Here is an 18,599-nt window from a genome sequence, read left to right as displayed (position 1 = left end):
AAATATCTTATCACTTTCTGCGGCACTTTCTGGTCTCAGCCGAGTGGCTGACACCGCCGTAAATCGAGGCAACTACATTGGCACTTGTGTCTAGGGAGCATATGCTGTGAGAATATTTGGTAAATTACTTGCATACACCTGGGAGGCCACCTATGCTTTGCAGACCCGTGTTTCCCTGTTCAGGAATTTGGCCTGGGTTTGATCTGTCGTGCTACCGGTTTTGGAAGTGTAGTTTTTCCACACTTTGTATGGTCCCAGGAGTAGGCGTGCTGACCCCAAGTAAATTTGAGAGTATCTAATTGAAATGAGCAGATACGGCTAGAAAAGGGGAAGAGGAGAAACTTTTCCAAACGTTCCTGTTCTGTATTCTCTATATCATGTACTATGCTATGATATTTGAAGCATTATTTAGCACAAGCACTTCAATAAAGAGATCTACTGGTTGATTTCAGCGTAAAAAAAATTCTTGTAAGTACACGATCAAGACGAGAATCATCGTGCTTATTCTTGTTTACCTCCTTCAAACATTACGTCAGCACCCATACTACTTGGATCAAAGACAGATCTTTGAACCACTGATGAAATGGAAAAAGATGGGGTATTACTAATTATTATGAGATGTGCTCTTGAGACCATTCAAGCGTGCTTCCTCTTGTACTCCATTGAACTTATTTTCTACCTCATTTATTTCATCTTCCTCAAAACAAAGCTCTTCCTTCCAAACTCTCTAATTCCTTTTCTCCCGTGGAAAATATTTTATCGAAGATACCCTCCCCCACTCCCCACCCAGTTCATTTAATCAATCAAAAAAAAAGTTACAGGCCTACACTTCTCTTCACTGAAGTACTTTCCTTGTTCTTGTTCTTGGATGTAATGAATGAGCTCCACTACGTGCCATGTACAGTTGTTCAAACAACAATGAGCGCAATATATTATATACGTTCCTTGCAGCTTCTCATTTCTCAGAAGCAGTTTAATCTATTCATGTAATATTTCTTGTGGGTATCCACGAAGTTTGCACCTTCATGGCAGGTGAATTATATTTTGATAACTAGCTGATCACTCAGGGAAGCGGAAAGACTGGTGCCAAGTAGACGTTCGCACGAATTGGCGATCTTATAAGTCATCATCGAGCACATTGTGGAGAGAGGACATGCAGGTGTAAAGTATATAATAGAGAATTTCCAGCTGGCAAAGAGCTCAATAACAGAAAAGACACCTCCACACAGAGTCTGAGCAATGAAAAAAACGAAATGCGCAGGGGTATGCTTTCACAAAGAAGGAATCTCAACTCTCCCTGGGGAGAAACTGAACTCATGTCAAGAATGTAATAATACGTTTACACGAAGTGCTGATCTCGATAGATACCATTACACCCACTCGGAGGTGAGGCAACACAAGTGCATAGCATGCAGTAATTTTTCACGATACAAACTAAGAAATAACCAATATAATAATGCTCCCCAGGAACTGATGAGTTCAATTGAGCACTGTCCCTGCATCGCAGAAGACCATAACCCTTAGGAGATTTACAAGGCTATTTTTTATTTTATTTACTGTATTTTATTTATTAACTGGCTGTAGTATCCGCCGTTGATGGGGCTATCACTTAGCATGCGATGTATTACATATTTGCCCACCTGTCGCATTGTTCCTCAGATTCCGATGAACCTAAGTGGGCAAGCCTTAGGGCTTGACGTGGCGTACTCGCTTCTTTGTTTTCTGTGACCCTTTGCAGTTTCATATGTATTCTTTCATTACTGATGATCCTGAGACTAGAGGGCCTTGAATTAAGATCAGATAAAGATGTGCTGAGAAGTTTATGGATTTATTAAGAACTAATGCCTCAGTTGTGGTTTTCAGAGCTATCCGTGGTGTGTTTATATCTGATGTCCATGTGGTGGTGTTATCTTGTGAATACATTCTGTTACAAGCGATATTAAGTTCGTATTTTTACTATATTTATGTGCCCTAAGTGTCAGACATCTTGTTTTCCTACAATCCATCCATAGTAAACACTAGTCAGAGGGGCAATTTATTGTTCTTTCCTTATTTCTTTTTTTCTATCACTCTTACTGCCCTAAATGTCGGCCATTTTACACAGCCATGGAAACCACGATGCAGATGGGAACTCTACCCTACATTTTATGCGTTGCCTAGGCCACAGAGCTTAAATTGTTTATTTACACCTTCTGCCCTTACTTAGTCAGCCATCTTTAGAGCGGGGTTTTCGTTGCTACACGTCCGTAGGTTTAACCTCATATTACCTTACACGTGACCCCTGGGTGGTGCTAAGAGAGCAACAACTTTGGCCGCTGGACCCAAAGCTCTTCTTTGTGGATATCTCAGAAATTCAGAGGATTCATCAACTCAATATGAGAAAAATGATTAAAATCGTGGGACAATAAAGGATATCCACGAGGCCAGTGATGAAGCTGTGAGTTGGCTAACAAAACTGGACATTCAGCTTTAGCAGCAATGCAGATATTGATGAGCTCAAATGTATAAATATAGTTTGTTTATTACGTACTTGTTCTGTGTGTATAGATGAAACTGTTTTTCGTGTAATTGTACATATTTGTTAATAACCAAATTGTAACAATGTATCCTCATGCCATACGAAATATATATATATATATATATATATATATATATATATATTTGATCTCTACCTTCCGGTATAAAAGAAAGCTAAGTATCGGATTAATATTAAAAACTACTGACATTTCAGGTCTTTTCCGACTTCACTAAGAGAAGGCGCCAGCGAACAGTATGCAGCGTATGAACTTAACACATACGTCAGTTTGTTCCCCTAACATTAACACAAGTTGAGTCCTCCAAACACTAGCGTCTGTGTTGTATCGTTCAGTGATCATGTCGATGTTTGTGCCTGAGAAACAACATTTGCGGCACGCATTTCTTTTCTTATTTAATCAAAATAAAAAGACTGTGAAAAGTCATCGTTTGCTGGTATAAATATATATTAAACATGCTTCATCGATTAGAACATATGAGACATGGTTTCGTCAATTTAAATGTAGTGATTTCAATGTGAAAAGACATTGCGCAGTGGTAGATCACAAAGGTGCGAAGACGAGCAATTGGATGATGACCCAACTCAAACTCAACGCTCTTGTCAAAAAAAAAAAATTAAATCACACATTGATCAAAAGGCGACCGGAATGGGCCAGAAGACATGGCAAAGTGGTTTTGTTACAAGAAAATGCGCCGTCTCACCCATCAAAACCAGTGAAAGGCACTTTGAAATCGCTTGGATGGGACATCCTTCCGCACCCGCCGTACTGCCCCGACCTGGCGCCGTCTACCACCTCTTCGCATCAGCTCGCAGAGCTGCACTTCAGAAATTTTGAGGAAGGTGGAAAATGGGTCGACGAATGGTTTGCCGTAAAATGCAAGCAGTTTTTCTGGCATGGTGTTCATAACTTACCTGAAAGATGGGCGAAGAGTGTAAAATACGATGGCCAATATTTTGAATAAACAAAATTTGAATTTCCCTTTAAATTTACGTGTTTTCTTTACCGCAGAAACCGGCAAAAACTTATGCATACATCTGGTATATCTAAAACTTTGCCGGAACGATAAGCATAGCAATTGTGTTAACAGTCTATAGAGATGTTACCAGCTCTTGGATTTACATTTCCACGATACTGTCACTGATATTTCCTTATTTTTAACTCTATCGGATAGACGTTTGGAACGAAAATTCGCCTTCGGCCATTTTCGTGTAAAACCAACCATTAGGGTGGTTCTTTATGCTTTAAATCCCTTCTTAGGCATCTACACCAACTAAGATTCTACTCGGTCTTACTCTAAACTGAAATTCATACAAATCCACCCCTACATTTTCCCGTTAGACACAAAGAAATATTAAACTGAAGTCAACATTCGTTATTACAATGACGTCAGTGTTCTTGTTAGAATACAATATTAACCGAGTTGAATATCTTGGTTAAATACTGCTATCATCATGAAATGCTCGATCAAATGAAAAACAGCACACATTCTCACTTTTCACAAACAGTACTACGCTGACGTTCTAACAATGCCAAGCTCCAGAGCTGGAATGACCCGTCCACAGACAGCTGAGAACAATGTAAGTGTGCACACTTCCCCTTGCTATCAGAGCCTCATACCAAGGGTAGAATAGCTGGAATATTATGATGTGATAAACCAGTGTGCCACGTACCAATAGTTATCAGAACATGTATGAACCAGAGGAATGGCATACTAGAAAAGGAAGTTAAATAACTCCCCATCCACTTCCCAGTAACATTCAGGAAAGCTATTCTACTCGGGTAGGAAACTCCCTGAACTCACGCCAAACAAAGAGGGAATGCCATCCATCGGAGAAGAGCAGCAACAGAAGAGACAAAGCACATCCCAACAAACAATAGTCAATGTACTCGTAATGTTATTTTGTTTTACTTTCTATATTGCAGGCTTCAAATTTCGTTTAAAGGAGTCCGTCTTCCTCCTTTGATAACTTCTTGTATTATTCTTCAAGAGGTCGTTTCTTGACAATTTTTTCTCATTTTGTTAGTCATCTTCACATTTTCTTTGCCGTTATGGGCTGATGACTACGTGGTTTTGACCTTAAGATAATCACGACAAAACCCACCACAATTATCAATTAATAGGATTTGAACAATATTTCCCTATAAGCGATGATCGACGTTGATATGGACTAAGCAACAAACACAATTACTCCAATTTTGAGCACCGAGCTCGATAGCTGCAGTCGCTTAAGTGAGGCCAGTATCCAGTATTCGGGAGATAGTAGGTTCGAACCCCACTGTCGGCAGCCCTGAAAATGGTTTTCCGTGGTTTTCCATTTTCACACCAGGCAAATGCTGGGGCTGTACCTTAATTAAGGCCACGGCCGCTTCCTTCCCACTCCCAGCCCTTCCCTGTCCCATCGTCGCCATAAGACCTATCTGTGTCGGTGCGACGTAAAGCAACTAGCAAAAAAAAGGTAGGTACCATCCCGGCATTTGCCTGGAGGAGAAGTGGGAAACAACGGAAAACCACTTCCGGGATGGCTGAAGTGGGAATCGAACCCACCTGCACTATTTTGACCTCCCGAGGCTGAGTGGACCCTGTTCCAGCCCTCGTACCACTTTTCAAATATCGTGGCAGAGCCGGGAACCAAACCCAGGCCTCCAGGGGTGGCCAGCTAATCACACTAACCACTACACCACAGAGGCGGACACCAAAATTCATGCAGGCAAAATATGGCAAAATTATACCAGTATCACAAAATTGAAATATCTTGGTGAAACAAGTCAGGAAAATGGACTCGAAACAAAAGGCAAAGAAGTTAGATGCCAAAAGATGGCATCTGCATATCGTTTAACCCAAAATATCTGAACAAAAAAAATTACCTCCAAGCACACAAAACTAAGACATACAGTCACTAAACCAGAATGCCTGGATGGATCAGAGACGCTAAGTTCGAACAGGAGAGCAGACATTGAAAACAGTGAGAAAAAGGAACGCAGAATCATAAGAAAAATTCGAGGCCCAAACCTCACCGACGGACAATACCAACTTAGAGGCAGACAGAAAATCAAACAATACACACTCATTCACAGTAACATTAGAAACCTCAGCCTAAGATTCTATGCGCATATGAAAATAATGCGTCCAGCGAACAAATAATAAAATTCTATGAAAACAGGAGTGAAGATAAAACGGACACAATGAAATGGACTGGCGAAATCAAAACTGATTTGAAGCAGGTAGGAATTACACCATCAGATTCCAAAACAGGGTAATCTTCAAATCCAAAAATCACAAATGACAAGTTGACAAGAGGAAATACCAAAGAAGAAGACTGGACCAACCTGGTCTGAAGACAGAAAGGGAGCCCACAATAAGAGAATGAAAGAAATATGGGCACAAAAGAAGGCATATGCACGTCTTTAAGTACTTCGTGTAGTCTTAATGGGCGTATTAGCGTATATTATAATAATAACAATAATAATAATAATAATAATAATAATAATAATTCCTCAAATATTTAGTCTTATTATTTCCTGGCCTCTTGTTACCAATTCTCTGGTGGCGGCACTAATGTGAATTTGTCCCACGTTTACGATCAGATGCTCTTCCTGTTGCCAACACTATGAGAAAGGATGTATTCACTATTGCGTGTTTCTTTGGTGGTTTGTAGTGCGATGTTATTTTATGTAGATGAAAATGCGTATCAAGACTATCATGAACACCGAACCCCAGAATTGGAATGATTAACTAGATTTTGTTTAAACCTCCGCACCGGCCGGGATTTGGACCCAGGGCCCTTTGAGCCGAAGGCTTCGGCACTGCTCATTCAGCCAAGGTACCTGACTTTATAAAGAGTTATTCTTTGACGAATACTTTAATTTGAATCCCTACTTTAATACATGGACATTTGAGTGTAATACCGTTGCAACATACGGAAGTAATGGAATATATCCACCAAAAGTACTTACTGAAGTCGATATTATAAGGCAAATTTTCGTGAACAGGAGCGATCCTTCCTCATATCGGTGTTAGCGTAGCCTTGTTATCTCAATTAATTTGATGCATGCATGGAAACGATTTTAATTACTTCAGATGTTGATGGACACCCACGTATATCTGCATATTCATATATTCAAAGATCCGCTTTGAAACCGGAGATTGACTAAGGTTTACATTGCAGATTTCCTCAATGCTTGATGAGAAACTGCATTTCCATCTAGCTGGAAGTCTACTTCATTTATGTCAAAGAACAAGCCACTCGCGTTGTTTATTCAGCGTAAATGGTATTTACACTAAATTCATTAGCATCATGAGTAAGATGTGGAAGAAATGTGATCTTTCGAATTCACGAGGGGAAAATAATGTACAGCATAAGGCTCATAAAAGTGATACATTTGGAACTGGAAAGTAACATAAGTTAACCAAGTTATTAAACAGCCGTTTCCAATCTGCCCCATGCATGCTCAATTGCAGTTCATGTCCGGTGGATTAGCAGGCCAATTCATATGGTTGATATCCGTCTCTCTCATGAAGTACCTGACTGATGCACGTCAATGAGAGTGAGCAGTGTTGTGGACGAAAATTAATTAAACCTTAAAGGTTTGTACAAACGTTCGAAGAATTTCTTTGGTACAGGCTGAGCAGTTTACGTCCCTCGAATTCGTAGCAGAAGTGTACAACGGCCAAGCATAATCCCAGCTCAAAACATAACACCACTACCTCCAAATGCTTGCATCTCTTGAACATGTTGGTACTTTGCTCCTAGACGTCTCCACACACTTTTTCGTCGTGTATATGGACGAAGTGTTATCGGTGTCTCATCCGCAAACATAACATTACGTCAGACATCCAACCTCCAATTAAGAAATTGGATGCCCCGACTTCTCCTCTCAACACGTCGAATCGGTCGAAATGACGTTAGTTAGGCACGATGCATCCGATTACATACAGTTTATGCAAATACACGGACTCTAGTTGCCCTCAAGAAGTCATCCCGTAATTGTTGAGCAGTCGAAGTTGGTCTCTTCTACGCCGTTACGCGGTATACCGATCTTGTCGTGGCATTGTCGCCCTCGGTCGACCTTCCCTCGGCCTTTCATCATTGGTCTCACTGTGCCTTTTCCACGTTTATGACACTGCACTTTGGGTAATCCCTACGATGCTTGATACTGCTAAATCAATGTCACAATTATTCTGGCTAGGTCCAACTGGGAATTGCATTCGGCAGATAGTGGGTTCTATGCCATTCTACTTTGTGTGTTCTATATATTTACAAGTTTTTGAACTTACACTGCATATGTTTTGATGTTTATTCCTCCACTCCCTCCCACTGAAATTTGATTGGTCGCCATATTGGATGCTTATCTGTTTCCTTCACTGTCGTCATACGTCATCGGCTCAGCTGTTTGTCATGCTTATACTTTCTAGAATCGTCGCTCTACCTATATATTCTCGCCACCCTGCCTATTTAGGCAGGTGGAATCGAAACTGGAATGAGCACAGGAGCTCGTCGACGCATAACTTTCTCTGCCCATCACTTTGCTGTTGAACCTTGAGGTGAGAGGCATGGAGACTACCCTAAATAAATTTCTGCGGGCACATTGGCGGGAGTTGGGGGAGTGGTCTGCACGTTGTGGACAGTCTAGGAAACCGTCGCTGAAAATTTGCATTATCTATGTCAAATTACAATTATGGAACTGAATGGCCGTATACCATAACGTCTATACGTCTGACGTAATCTCGCGTCGTGGTTTTTTTTTGTAACCTATTTCTCCCATCCTGACTCATTATACCATAGGTTGTACTAGCTTTGTATTTTCTATAAATTTACTCTTCGTGTTTCATATCTTCACACACCGTCATGTTATTATGGAAATTGTTACGATCACTATTAATTTTAAGCATGTACTATGAAATGAAATGGCGTATGGCTTTTAGTGCCGGGAAATCCCAGGATGGGTTCGGCTCGCCAGGTGCAGGTCTTTTGATTTGACGCCCTAGGCGACCTGCGCGTCGTGATGAGGATGAAATGATGATGAAGACAACACATACACCCAGCCCCCGTGCCAAGGAAATTACCCTGCCTGGAATCCAACCCGGGACCCCTGTGACTAAAGGCCACCACGCTAACCATTTAGCCATGGAGCCGGACAGCATGTCCTATGATCCCAAGGAATAAGTGTTTCCTTCACGCTTCACATCTTTACTTACACTTATGTTAACGAGTAAGTTCTTATAACCACAATTTCTTCTAAGCATGTACTTTGATTGATTGTAATGATTTTTGTGCTTATCACATGCTTACCCATCATTGCATTTATCAAGCAGCTCCTTACCATTAGCATTGGCTTTAGCTTTAATAATTATATTCGGAAAGGTTATTATTCATCTGTGAGCGTTAGATACAGTATATTTTCTTCAAGTTGGTACTCCTGTTAGTTATCAGCTGTGTTTTCAGAATTAAGTTATATCCTAAATTAATTTATATCTATTTGTACACTCCATTCTCACTGTACATTCTTTCTATTTGTATTCGAAAAGCTTACCAAATATTAATTTATGTCTATTTGTACACAACAGTCTTTCTATTTGTACTCAACAATCTTACCAAATTGTTCTTGCCAGAGCATAACTTGTTACAACTTTCCACTGGTTCGTTCGTTCGAAAAGAGAATATATATACAGATATTTTAAATTCCGTTATCTTGCTTTACCCTTATATTCATCGGTCCTGACGGTCCTCTTTATCTGCCGTTGAGTCCCTCTTAATTTCATTCCACTACGCACTTATATATATATTTATGGGGATTTTACTGATAATCAAACTTTGTTTACATTTGCGTTACCCCTATGGTGACGTTACGATTGGTAGCAGTACATCACCTACAATTTCGTAACAGTTCGAACCTCACTGCCGGCAACCCTGAAGATACTCCATCGTGATTTCCCATTTTCACACCAGAAAAATGCTGGGGCTGTACCTTAATTAAGGCCACGGTCGCTTTCTTCCCACTCCTACTCCTTTCCCGTCGTTTCGTTGCCATATACTTGTGTCAGTGCGATGTAATGCGGATTAAAAAACGGGGAAGTAAGCATTGCACATGATACGTAAACAATAACTGAAGCTCGTATTGTACTGTGTACACTACTCCCAGTCTTCACCGAAATGGAATAGCTCACACCAGGCTCAGCACAGACCGAAGGCAGCGACATCTGCTGTATTGCAAAGAAGCGATTGAATTACTTGTGTGTATACAACGCCCTATACCACTTACACACGTCTTTCCACATAACATGCCTAATCCCGCAATATTGCAAACGTTTTTGGGTGTATCACCTTGTGCAAAAGACTCTAAACATTGTAGTTTACTTAAGTAAAACACGAATGGAGATGATTTGTTAAGTATTTTCCATTTACTGGAGAAATATATTTGCAGCATTCAACAATCATGCTTTTTTATTTGTATAAACTTTGAAACTCTCAACTCGGGAGCTTTCACCTATTCACGGACGAGATGTTACGGATACATGGCTATAGAAGTAAAATTCCAGATATTTAATTACATTCAATCTTTAGATTATAAGATCTAACAGAATCGTGTTCTAAAGAAATGCATTAACTCATAACCTAAAGGAAATAAGTTGAATAAATGAAAACATCTGATAAAAATCTTGCTCGCTACATGAAAGGTATGCAGAATGTCCTAACTCCTTTGAAAAGAAACAAAAAGACGGCAACAGGATCCTATTGAAGGTGATTATGTCTTTAAGCAGAAGTATGAATGAATTGGTAAGTAAATAGAATACTCTTCTCTCCCAATCACGGATGACCAGCAACTGGGGCGCTTTACTTATAGCGAGCCTGCCTCTTACCCGATGGCCCCAGGTTCAATTCTTGGCCCAGTGATATTTTTTACCTAGGTCTGAGGGCAGGTTCGAAGTCTACTCAGCCTATGTGAAAACAGTTCAGGAGATATTTAGTGAGGACACAGCGGCCTCTGTCTACAAAGTCGAGAACTATGGCCGAGAGGATTCGTTTCACAGCCTACGTGTCATCTCGTAATCTGGCTGTTCAGCGGAAGCTTGGTAGGCCAAAGTCCAACAGGGCTGTAGTGCCATGAACTAAATTAATACACAATAGACATAATAATGAATGTAGTGCATGCGTGTGATATATGTACTATCATAGCCATACGTGTCGTGTTTCTTATAGGCCTATCCTTGGTAACATTTGTAAATGATGTTAAGCGAGTTTCTGAATAAACGAAGAGCAAAATCAATCATAGCATTTTATTTCGGAAGACCACGTAGACTTATCCATGCCTAAAACGCTTGCGTCTGTATTCGTACAGCCTAAGCCCAACATATTTGACTACGGCCTGAGATTTACCACCGCAGGAAAATTTTCCATATCGACGATTAAAGACACCGATTCCCGTGATATTACATTCTCATTCATACATCACTTTAAAACAAGCTCATAATAATTATTTCGCATTAATTAAATTTATGAATAAAAAGATTTATTTCATTATCTTAACAGAAAAATAGGTAATGAATAGCTCACTCAAGCTGATACGATTGGAACCCATCGTTCCGTAAAGGATTTGTAATATATAGGTAGTAAAAGGTCAAATATGTTATCGTCATAATAGAATTCCTGATTTATAGCCCGTTGGTACAGAAGTGAGCAACGATGCGTGATATCGTTTCAGTAACTCATTTACCGTGAAGCATTTTAAAGTCAAGCGCATGCATGGAGTGAAGTAGACCACATATCAAATCTAAAGCATATAGTACTTAAACATTTATTCCGTAAGTTAGAAGAATTATAGAATGAAGAGAATGCGTACGTTGGTTAGCATGATATTTAAAATTTACTTTCATAGAACTCGATTTATTTAATGGTGTACCTGGAAGCTCTTGAACGCTATTGAATGTTGTGTATTTGAGAAATACAAACGTGCTGCTACATTTGCAAAGTGATATTCGATTACGTCTTTCAGTAAAGTTGGGAGAAATGGAGTATTATGGAGTTCATGTTTTAATTTGACTACCTATCACGCGTTTGAACCAGCGATCTTCATATCCAGAAACCGACACTTTACCACTTTTAAGGACATTAAGTTGTTAAAATTATTACTACCGTTTTTTTCATTACTGATGATTTATTTATTTGTCTTAATCTTTCCTTATACTCTTTGCTTAAGGACGACACACACACCCAACCAATGCAAATGACCAATTAAGCTTAAAATGCCCGACCCGCGGGGAATCGAACCCGCGGCCCCTTAAACCAAACGCACGCTAACCATTTAACCATGGAGCCGGCTATACTTAGTTTGGAATACTAATGTGTATTGGTCACGTTTACGCCTTAACGGCACTTCTTTCCCAGAAAAGTGGAGACATAGCCACACACATGTATAAAATACTTTGTGAATGGTCTGGATAATGTCCTATTATTGAATCGATTTGCTAAAGTAAATTGTATGTAATATCTGGTTTTGGATTCAACATCACACTAACTAATATGGGTTTTCGGCGATTGTGGGATAGGAAAAGGCGGAGATTGTGAATGAAGCAGTCGTGGCATTAATAATAATGTGGGGCCGATGACCTTAAATGTTATGCCCCTTAAAACAACAAGCATCATCATCAATAATAATGTACTGCCCCAACAAGTGCCTGCTGTTAAAATGGGAAACTACGGAATATAATTTTCTGGACTGCCGTTGTTGGGACTCAAACCCATCATAACCCGATGAAATTACAGCTCCCCGGTCCGTACAGCGCAGCGAACTCACTCGCCTACTATTATTATTATTATTATTATTATTATTATTATTATTATTATTATTATTATTACGAATAAAAAACTGTTTGTTTATGTATTCAATTTCATCTAGGATGACTCACTTAGAAAACACACCTACACATACACACATTTCTCTGGATGGCGGGAAAAATCACAAGAGTAAAAAAAAATCTCATGTTTAGTTTATTTCACCTATATCATCTGTAGCATCGAACTCACATTGTGGTAAAAGCAGATATGTTAGTCTGGCTTCTTATAAGTTATAAGAAAACACTCACCGACAGTATTTTATAACTATACAAGAGTATGGTAGAAAAAAAAACACACTTAAGTCAAATTATGTTTTTGTGCTGATTGTCTTGAGCCCGTTTTGCTACGGTACTTGAAAAATCACTTAAGTCAATTTGTGTCCTTTCTTCTTCCCTATTACTCCAGTCTTGTGTGACTTAAAGTGATTTCCACTTGTTTACGAACTCCACATCTTTGTAATATCATTATTTAGTACGAAATTACCGAACTATCCCTAAGAATATAATTTAACCATGGAAAACAAAAGCCATCTAACTCCACTGTTTGTCATTTCGATGTTATGATGGAGAAATATTTCAAACCTAACCTACTATCCATGTACAGTATAGTCTAAAACACCCGAATCCAAAGGTAACTAGTCAGCTACAAGCTGTTTATTTTTTCGTGGAAATCGCTAACCAACTTATTCCATGAAGTTGGCGAGTTTCTGTTTTCTATAAATAGTCTACTACTAGTTGGCAGCACTATCGCAAGCCAACAGAAAATGAAAATGACACTGAAAACATAACTTTCGAATTCCACCGAAATTTCCCTGTTCCCATCACAAACGTTTGTGATAAATTCTACCTCAGGCAGATGATTTTATGAGCAATTTTCTTGTAAATCCAACCATAAAGGAGCTTCGGAGTGCGCGTGAACCATAAAACTCGATCTCTCTCCCTTATGGTTGGTTTTACAAAAATTATAAATGTAAAGGTGATTATAATAAAGCAATAGTACGCGAATTTTCCTTTCGAAAACTCACAGGAAAATTTGCAGCTGAACTGGCCGATGCTGACGTCAATCAACAGTTGTCAAACAAATTGCTTCTTTTCTTTTTGTTAGTGCTTTAACGACGCACTAACACATCGAAGCTTTTCGACGGGCGAAGCAAGGAAACGAAATGAAGCGGCCGTAGTATTAAATAAGGTACATTTCAACATTTTTCTGGTGTAAAGATGTCATATTTCAGAAAGGTCTCTTCACGGCTCCCGACGGTGGAATTCAAAATTGCATCTCTCAAAAGCAAGGTCAAAGCTACGTGACTCTAACCGCTCGGCCAACTATAACAAATAGCTCACAAGAGGAAAATTTTCCCTGAGATATAAGGACATACGATTTCCTTCAAATATCAAACTGCATGAACCTTATAGTGAATGATCTTTGCCATGCATGCAATGTAGAACAACTATCCACGGACTACGAAGGCAGGCACGTTCTCGTAAGATCGAACAGTTGCCATCAAATATGGTTTGGTCACACCAGTGGAACCGTACTACACGAACAAGCCGACTAACGAACTGAATCATGGAACTACCTAACTCCTTTCAGTGTTGTGGTGGAAAATATTGCAAACGTAGCCTACTATCCATGTGTAGTATAAAACACCCAAATCCGAAGGTAACTAGTCAGCTATGAGCTGTTTATTATTTCGTGGAAATCACAAACCAATTTCTTTCATGAAGGTAGCGAGTTCCTCCTTTCCATAAATATTCTACCACTAGTCGGCAGAATGACATAAAAACTTTCGACTTACAGCGAAATATCCCTGTTCCAATCACAAAATACTGTAGTCAATTCTACGTCAGGCAGATGTGGGTGGATAACATTGGTGTACATCGAATGTCAGACAATAAATAAGTAACAAGTAGACGCCCGGAAATGGTGTTCTCATGTTTGCAGTTTGTTAAGACACTATGGAAATCAAAAACCACCTAATTTAAGGTGCATATAATATTCTTAAAATTAAAAACTATCAAAATATCGTTATTTTTATATTCATTGTTTATTCTAAGGTAGTACTTCAATTTGGAAAGTATCAAAATGACTTAATAATGGGAAATATTGCTGTAACGTTCATTGTCCCCCCATGTAAAATTTGGTTTACTGGAGTAGGTTTTTGATTTCCATGATTCAATTTTATACGCGTAGATTACACAGCGACTAAATTAGCAATCATAGAATTATTCATTGTTACTGCAATTCAAATCCCGGCGTGTTCATGGTGTTTTTGATATCAAAGGACACATATTTATGGTTGAGATTCCGTATAAACTGCAGGTTGTGCGGCTTTAATGCCATAGGTCACGTAAAACTACAATCTTGCCTTCTGTGTAAATTCATAGAGGTACCATATACAAAAATTTCATTGTTTTTCGAACAGTTGTCAACAAATAGAACAATAAATGGAAATATTTTCTACAAATTTCCACTGTTCAGAATTTCATGGAATAATGAAGGGAGAATTTTGATCAGAGAATTCATCATGGCCTTTGCGTTCTCCCGACCCTAAAGTGTATGACTGATATCTGTGAGTAACTATAAAGAAAAGAATGTCTACATTCATTGGAATAACCCGCTACTATAGAAAACATTACATAAGCCTATATGTCAGGGCACAAAGTAGAATTACGGAAGCAGTGCTCTCGCGAGTGTATGCAAGTTTCATTAATCCATTAACAACAATTATTTTTACAATTTGCTAAATTTTATGAGAAAACCACTTACTATTGTAAGACGAAATTTTGAATAATATAGTTCCTTCGGGCACAGCAGTCGTCCTTAAATAGTATGCTAGAACTTATTGTAGGTGTACCAGTATACCTTTTACTTCAGCTAGAAGTCTGTGCCGTTTTCTTCCAGTAGCAGAATGCGTGGTTAGTGCATACTATTATTATTCATGTTAGGAAGCACACATAAATTGTGTTACTATTTACATGATAATTGAAAGTGGGAAATTATGATTCAGACGAGAGTGCAAGTGAATGTGTGGTGATGGAAGTATGAGATATATTAAAGGCTTCAACCACATGATAAGTTAACGATGAAAAATTACAAATGCCGTGCTTATTATTGAAAAACGAACACATAATTTACCAAAACAGCGCTAAAAATTTCACTTCATTCGATTATTCAGGAAGGAACGTACTGATTATATCTGAAATTGCTTTTAGTGTTGTGTTACTGACACATGTTATTAAGTCGCGTCCTGTATATAAGTTATAGATAACGTATCGTGATTATATACATAACTTAAAGCGTCTAGTAATTGAAATTTGGCATTAAAATATCAGGCTTGATAAATGATTTATTCCATTTCAGAAAATATACAAACAAACGACTAATAATAACATACAAAGGGCACCAGGAAAATTTAGTAGTACGCAAAAACGGTTCGCTGGACACCCCTGTTATGGTGAGGGACGAAAAGAGGGGCGAAAACCGGTCTAGAAGACAGCAAGGCGCGACCTTCACACCAGTTGTTACCAAGCAGTGGGATTGAAAGCAAGTTAAGATGTCAGTGTGGTCTAAAGGTGAATATCGCGCAATTATCCGCTACAATTTTCCTCGTGGATTAACTGTTGACCAGTGCCTGAAGGAAATGACTCCTGTGCTGGGGAAATACTGTCCACATCGGACAACAATTTTCCGCTGGTACAAAGAGTTCCAGAGGGGAAATTTTGGGTTTGAAGACGATCCTCGTTCTGGGCGACCATCTGAATCAGTGACTGAGGAAAACATTGAAGCTGTGAGGAGAATGTTGCAGAAAGAGAGGCGGTTGACATATCGGCAGGTAGAAGAAACCCTGCACATCCATGCACTAGCTATTCATTCATTTCTACATAACCATATGCATTAGAAAGGTTTCTTCTCTCTGGGTGCCCCATTCACTTTCAGAGGAACAAAGGACACATCGAGTGAAATGGTGCCGGAAAATGCTAAAACAGTTTGAAAATGGGACTTGGCGTAACGTCAATAGCGTCATAACAGGTGACGAAACTTGGCTATATTATTACGATGTCCCAACAAAATCCCAGAACAAGGTGTGGCTGTATGAAGATGAGGGTACTGCTGTGACTGTGCGAAAGTCAAGGTCAGTGAAGAAAAGGATGATCGCAGTATTCTTCACTAAACGGCCTGACTCGGGTTGTGCTAGAAACACAAAGGACAGTTACTGGGAAGTGGTACTGTGAGACTTGTCTTCCTCAGGTCATCCAGGCTCTCAAGCAGCTCCGTCCATGGTCACGGTTCAACACCTGGCTCTTGCATCACGACAATGCTCCAGCACATCGTGCTAATGTAACAATGGATTTTCTTGTCAGATCAGGGTTGACTGTGCTTGATCACTCTCCATACAGTCCTGAATTTACCCCATGTGACTTCACACTCTTCCCAGAAGTGAAGCTGAAAGGGCGGCGTTTTGCATCCGACGAGGAGCTTCTGGCAGCATGGGATCAAGAGTGCGAAAATATAACCGAAGAAAAGTGGCAGAGTTGGTTCAGTGACTGGTTTTGACGTATGGAGAAGTGAATTAAGTGTGGTGGAAATTATTTTGAAAAAGTCTAAAGCCTTCACTCACATTGCAAAACTTTCCTAGTGCCCTTTGTACATTGTTCGCTGGATGGTATCGTTTTCAGTAACATCATCTGAAAGTTATAAATCACATATTACTTCGCAGAAAGTTTTCAAACTAATATATATTTGATTGAAATGGCGTATGACTTTTAGTGCTGGAAGTGTGCGAGGACATGTTCGGCTCACAAGGTGCACGTCTTTCAATTGACTCCCGTAGGCGGCCTGCGTGTCGTAATGAGAATGAAATCATTATGAAGACGACACATACACCCAGTCCCCGCGCCAGCGAAATTAACCAATAATGGTAAAAAATCCCGAACCTGTCGGGAATCGAATACGAAACCATTCAGCCATAAAGTCGGACTATATTTAATTTAATTATTATTACTAACACTTACTTCTGGGATGTGACTTTACTCCTCTGTTAAGTATTTAATCATTGTAGCAAAAAAATGCTTCGAATTCGGCGTTTGAGCCAGATAAACATACTGTGAGTTTATTGGCAATTGCAAGCGTTGAACAACAAATATTTAGAACTTTCAGAATCAACAAGCTGCTCTCTCACCTCCAAATCTTACACAGTTAATTTTTCAGATTTTAAATTGTGTGTTATTACTGACTAAACATTATTGATAATTCACCAAAAATCTCACCTAGGTGCAGATACCAGCACAAAATGACTGTCCTGTATCACAAATCTTAGCTATAATTTTGAAATATTTATTGGTTAATGAAATTAACTTCCAAATTTTGACACAGAGGTACTTCTGTTAACTGAAGGTAAGAGGGTTAGATGTTTTGGGGTAACCGAAATTTCAGATGGTATTTAAATATTGATTTTTGGCGTCTAAAGGTAGAAACTGATTCATTAAATAGTTTAAATTAAAATAATGTTTCAGTTAACTGGATTTAAAGAATACATACAGTATGCCAAATCATTGTTTGTTTTTCTGAAAAATCGTTTATTTTCACAGCGTTCCTTGTGACAGTATAGCGCCTTTATTTTATATTACGAAGAGCTTCATTGCGTTGTTCAACAATGCATGAAACTACCTGAAATATATTTTTCAGAAGAGCTCGTTCTTTTAGATAAATTACATAGGCAGCAATTAGGCCCATAGTAAGAGGAAAAACACTTACCTCTAACGCATTAAACACACAGAATACTTGATGACAACGCGAAACCAAACCATATTCACTCAGACAATCTTACAAAGAAACTTTATTGAGAGTCTAGAGAACACTAACCAGGCTTACGTGATGAGACACTGGCTAGAAAGTGACTCAAGTCTAAGTGCATCTGTGACTCACACTCATCCTTGATCATTTCTTTTCTATTGGAAAGACAAACATAACATTTTCTTCTTAAAACTGAACCAATCGTCATTGAGCCTAGGAAAACGGCTTAGAACTCTGACAAAAAATGTTCGGTCATCTAAGGTACAGTATTGCATGATGTCAACGAATTTTCGTTTAAGTTATGCAAATGCTGCGGGTCAGTATTTCTCCCCTCAACATTGTCACATAACGGTATTTCGAGGCGCAACGGCGAAATATTATACTTACATAAAAATGGCAAAAAAACGGGTCTTTGGTTAATAGGATTTCGACAAGA

This window comes from Anabrus simplex, chromosome 1, assembly GCF_040414725.1.
Source record: "Anabrus simplex isolate iqAnaSimp1 chromosome 1, ASM4041472v1, whole genome shotgun sequence".
In the NCBI taxonomy this organism is placed as follows: domain Eukaryota; kingdom Metazoa; phylum Arthropoda; class Insecta; order Orthoptera; family Tettigoniidae; genus Anabrus; species Anabrus simplex.
The sequence above is the reverse complement of the archived record's forward strand: the minus strand, read 5'-3'. Positions refer to the sequence as shown.